The following is a 6,000-nucleotide window of genomic DNA, read 5'->3' as shown; positions in this document are numbered from 1 at the left end:
AATGACATCTTTAAAATGAAAAGTAGTTCCTAAACAGACCATATTTACAATGCATATAACCTATGACCAGAATATATAAAGAACTCTTACAGCTCATTAATAGACAACCCAATTAAAAAGTAGACACAAGAAAATGATAAATAGCCAGTATAGCACAAGGAAAGTTGTTGAACACTAGAATCAGAAAAGTATTAATCAGTACAGTAACAAGACGGAATTATACATTCATTAGGGAGATGAAGTTCAACGTTTTAAAAGCCTTGTCTTGACATTTTCTTTTTGTTGAATTCTTCCCCTTTGTATTTAATTTGTCATGCCTAACAGATTCATTCTGTGGGGCTTCCTGGGGTTATGATCCTCATTTTTTTTTCCTAGCATATTGTCTAAAATTTTTTGGAGTGCTGGTATGGTATTCATGAAGTTCCCAAGGTTCTCTTTATCATGAAAGTATCTTATTTCTCCATCAATTTTGAAAGATAGTTTTGCAGGTTACATCAATCTGGGTTGGAGGCTGTTTTCCTTTAGGGCTTGAAATACATCACTCCAAGCTCTTCTTGCCTTGAGAGTTTGCATTGAGAAGTCTGCTGTGATTCTGATGGGCTTTCCTTTGTATGTGATTTGTTTCTTTTCTCTCACTGCTTATAGTATTTTGTTCTTTTGGAATCTTAACAATTATATGCCTATGTGTAGATTTTTTTTGATCAAGGCTAGCTGGAGTTCTGTGTGCCTCACTTATCTGTACGTCAATTTCTTTTCCCCTACTCGGGAAGTTTTCTGCCATCACTTCTGTGAACAGTTTTTTTATGTCATCTACACTCTCTCCTGTTTTTTCATTGACTCCAATCAGTCTGACGTTATTCTTCTTTGCATCATCTAGCTGCTCCTGCATTGATTTCTCATTGTCCCTTGCAATTTTAAAGCAATTTTTCTTTTCCTGGTCACTAATTGCAATCTTATTTTCTATATCTGAAATTCTTTCCTCATATTGGCTCATTCTGCTGCACAGACTTTCAATGGAGTTTTTAATCTTCTTGAAATATGTTTACACCTGTTTTATGGATTCAATTTGTTTCCTATGTTGGGATCCCATCATGTTCCTCAGCTCCTCTATTTTTTTATCTGTGTCTGCTCTAGATTTATTAATCATGTTTTGCACTATGGGCACAATCTCTGCTGTTATCTGAGAAAATTTTTTATTTCCTTTTTTCCAGATCCTATTTTGTTGCCAGTTCAGGGAGTCCAGGTGCTTGAACATCAGGTGGTTTCATCTCATTTCCCTTTGAGGTTATTGTAGGTGATGTGTAAGTATGTTTTTGAGGCTTTTTTACGTGTCTTCTTAATTTTATGGTGGGGGCTGCTGCTGGGGGCCATCAGGCTCACTTCCTCTGCCTTGGGAGCAGTGGACTGGTGGCCAGGGAGCCTCCTCCTGGGCACTGGGATTGGCTCACCTCCTCTACCCTGAGAGCAGTTGTATGGCAGCCAAGTAGCCTCCTGCTGGGTCTCAGATAAAGTTTTTGATGTGTTGTTCAATTTGATTATCAAGTACTTTGTTAAGACAATTTTCCTCATGCTCACAAGGGATATTATTCTATCATTTCTTTCCTGTTGTGTCCTTTTCTGGCATTGATAATATGATATTGCTGGAGTAATAAAATGAGTTTGGAAAGTTTTCCTCCATTTTAATTTTTTGTAATTTTTTAAGAATATTGGTATTATTTCTTCCTCAAATATTTGATAAAATTCATTAGTGAAACTATTTAATACTGGGCTTTCTTTCTTAAAAGTTTTTGTTAATGATTAAATTCCATTACTTGCTATTGCCCTATTCTACCTTTTTACATCCTCTTGCTTAGTTTCATTAGATCATATGTATCAAAAATTTTGTTCTACAAGACAAGGATGTCCACTATCACCACTCTTGTTCAATATACTTTTGGAATCATTACCCATGGCAATTAGACAAGAGAAAGAAATAAAAGGAATAAAGATAGGAAATGAAGAAGTCAGCTTGAAACTATACTACAAAGCTACTGTGATAAAAGCAGCATGTGACTGGCAAACAAACAGACCTGAGGAGCAGTGGAACAGATTAGAAGATGCCAAAACAACTCCAGACACACTCAGCCATCTCATCTTGGTAAAGCAGCCAAACATGCTCATTGGAGGAAAGACAGCCTCTTTAATAAATGGTGCTGGAAAAATTGGGTTTCAACTTGCCAAAGATTAAAACCAGACCTATATCTCTCGCTATGCACTAAACTAAAATTGAAATGGATTAAAGATCTAAATATTAAAGTTGAAACACTGAATTGCTTGGAACACAGGTTAGGTAGAACTGTTGAAGACATTGGTGTAGGAAAAGATTTTATGAACAAAGCCTCATTTGCCCATGAACTAGCACAAACAATCAACAAGTGGGATCTCTTCTTATTAAAAAGCTTCTGCACAGCAAGAGAAACCACCAGCAGTGTGAAGAGACAACCCACAATGTGGGAAAAAAAACTTCACCTCCTGTTCCTCAGACAAAGGTCTACTATCTCAAATCCATAAAGAACTTTAAAAAAATCAGACCTCCCAAATTTAAAGACACAATCCAAAAATGGACATCTGAAATGAACAGAGATTTCTCACACAAAGAAGTAGAGATAGTAAATAAACACATGAAAAAATATTCAACATCACTGGTCATTTGAGAGACACAAATGAAAACAATGCTGAGCCACCTCACACCAGAAAGAATGGCTGCTATCATGAAATCAACCAATAACAAATGCTGGTGGGGCTGTGGAGAAAGAGGAACCCTGCTCCACTGCTGGTGGGAGTGTAGACTGGTGCAACCACTGTGGAAATCAGTATGGAGATGCCTCAAAGAACTAGAACTGGAGGTCCTATTTGACCCAGCTATTTCCCTCCTGGGTATCTTCCCCAAAGAATTAAAAGAATCATACCACAGTGATATATGTGTACCCATGTTCATAGCAGCACAATTTGTAATAGCTAAAACTGGGAAGCAGCCCAAATGCCCATCAACTGGAGACTGGATAAAGAAAATGTGGTTCTTTAATAAAATGGAGTACTACTCAGCCATAAAAAATGAGAAATTAGACATTTATAGCTAAATGGATGCACATTGAGGCAATACTCAAGTGAAATATACAGGACACGCATGAGTAAATACCACATAGTTTCTCTAGTGTGAGAAACTGAAAGTGTAAATAAGGACAAAAAGGTATAATAGATGATGTGAAATTGGAAGAAAAGTGGCAAAAGGGAAGGGAAGTTGGAGGGGTAGGGAAAAGAAAAGAAGCGAATGGAATTAATATGAAAAAAAGGAAAAATGGAAACAAAATCTTTGTAAATATAGAGGGATGGAGGGGTTGAACGGAGGGTAGGGGGAGGGGAAAACATAACCAAGAGAGATTATGTAAAGGTACAAATTTCCAAAGCCGAATGTTATTATATTGTATTCCTAAAATGTACCAATAAAATATTTTAAAAAATTTTGTTCTAAATTTCCAATTTGTTAGGTTATGTATATTCCAATATTTTTCCATTTCTTCTGTTTCCAATTTGTTCATATATAAATGTTCAAATAATTCCTAATGTATCTTTTTATTTATGTCTTATTGTTTTAAATGCCTCTTTTCTAATCTATTATTTTATTTATTTGAGTCTTCTCTTTTTCTTTCTTGTTTGATCCACCTGAGGATTTGTTGATTTTTTTTAATCTTTTCCAAATGCAACTTTGTTTCCTTGATATATTGTATTGCTTTTTAGTCTCTATTTTATTTATTTTTGCTATTATTCTTGTCATTTTCTTCTACTCGTTTTGCATTTTGTTTATTTTTCTAAATTCATGAGATGTATTTTAACATATTAAATCTTTCTACTTTTTATGTATGTACTTTCTGTTATAAATTTCCTTGCTAATACTGCTTTTATTGAATCCCATAAGTTTTAGTGTGTCATGCAACCACTTTCAATGTTTGTGAAAAAATTTTAAATGTTTTGATTTTTTCAATGCTTTTTGCTCTTGCAAAGGTATGTTGTTTTGTTCTCATGTATTTTTATAATGAATATCATTTTGTAAGCTCAACTTTTGTTTTAAGTGATCAGAAAAGGTACATGAGGGCCAAGGATTTAGCTCAGTGGTTTCGCCGCCTGCTGCACAAGTGCAAGGACCTGAGTTCAATCCCCAGTACCAAAAAAAAAAGAAGAAAAGGTACGTGATATATTTTAGTTACTTTTCCTTCAATGCTGAGACAAAATACCCAACACCCAAAGTTAAAAGGGAAAGGGCTTATTTGGCTTACAATGCATAAAGGTTTCAGTCCAGATTAAGCTGGCTCCATGGCTGGGATGGGAAACAAGCAACACAGAGCAGAAACAACATGGCACACACAAGGTAGGAAAGGCAACAAGGAACTTTAACAGGGTCTCCCTGCCCCTTTTATCGTATTCAGACTGCTTAGGGTGGGTAGCATTCACACCCTTAATTTTAGTGCCCTGGAGCCTAGCATTGCATCATGAATCAATTTCAGCTTCACGTACTCTAGATCAAGCCTATGACCACATGAGGTTTTGAGGGGACATCTAGACCCAAACCATAACAGGATATTATTTTATATATTTTTTTAAATTTCTCAAGACCTGTTTTGTGGCCCAGTATGTAGTCAATAATAAAATTCCCCACATCAAATGCACAGTTTTGCAGCTGTTAAATGGCATGATTTGTAAATATGTGCTATTACTTCTCGGCCTTTTGGCTAAGATCAAGTGTGTAAATATGTGCTAAATCCATTTGATTTGTTGTATAGTTTAACTTGGATGTTTCCTCATGTTTTCTTAGTGGGAAAGTCAGTCTGGATGACCTGTCTTTTGATGAAAGTAGGGTGATGATTACACAACAATTACTGAATTGAAGACTATCTCTCAAAAAAAAAATAAATAAATAAAAAAGACTATCTCTCCCTGCTGGACTATAATGCTTGTTTTTTTAAAATTAGTTTTATTGGTACATTTTAGGTACACAATATAATGACGTTCATCATTGGAAATTTGTACCTTTACATAATATATATTGGTTCTTATTTGTTCCCCATTCCCCTGCTCTTCCTTCAACCTCTCCACCCCTCCCTATTTACAAAGTCTTTGTTTCCATTTTTCCTTTTCTTATATTAATTCCATTCCCTTCTTTCCTTTCCCCAACCCTTCCTACTTTCCCTTCCCCTTTGGATCTTTTCTTCCTATTTCACATTATCTATTATACCTTTTGATCCTTATTTACACTTTCAGTTTCTCATCATTGGCAAGACAGTTGAAAAATTATGACATATTTCTTGGTAGACTTGTTAGTTATCCTGTTTCCTTAGAATTTTGTTGATAAAAATCAACTAAGGGAAACATGGCATAGATATTTTAAAGGATTGTTATTGAAACTACAAAATTGTGAAGTACACAACAGTGATGTAATGTGAAGAGGTAGATAAACAAATGGTTAAAACTTGACATGAAGTTATTTCTTCCTTAAATTTTTATGTAATTTCCTCTAACTCATTTTATTGCCTATCTGTAGGTACAAAATATACAACTCACAAAACCCAGTATGACCAGACCTTTCAAGTGTAACCATTTTAATTGGGGAGTGATTTAGAAATCTGACTGTTGATCTATTTAGCATTTTTCTGGTAACTTATGAATTCTACCATCTTTTAATATCTTTATTTGACATTTGTATATCTATGGTAATATGTGTGATCAAATATTTTATATATTTTTAGTTGCACTATAAGTAGTTTTGTTATTGAGAGTTCAGAGTTTCTCATGTATCCTATATATAAATGTGCTATCATATATAAGATTTATATGTAATTTTACCAGGATCTTTCATCACCATTTATTTTCAAAAAATACCAACCTGGTCCATTACACTGATGACATTATGCTGATTGGACGTAGTGAGCCAGAAGTAATAATTAGTCTAGTCTTATCGGTAAGACA

The sequence above is a fragment of the Heterocephalus glaber genome, unplaced genomic scaffold (genome assembly GCF_053883595.1).
Source record: "Heterocephalus glaber isolate CG9 unplaced genomic scaffold, H.glaber_assembly_v1.0 deba00000122, whole genome shotgun sequence".
Classification (NCBI taxonomy): domain Eukaryota; kingdom Metazoa; phylum Chordata; class Mammalia; order Rodentia; family Bathyergidae; genus Heterocephalus; species Heterocephalus glaber.
The sequence above is the reverse complement of the archived record's forward strand: the minus strand, read 5'-3'. Positions refer to the sequence as shown.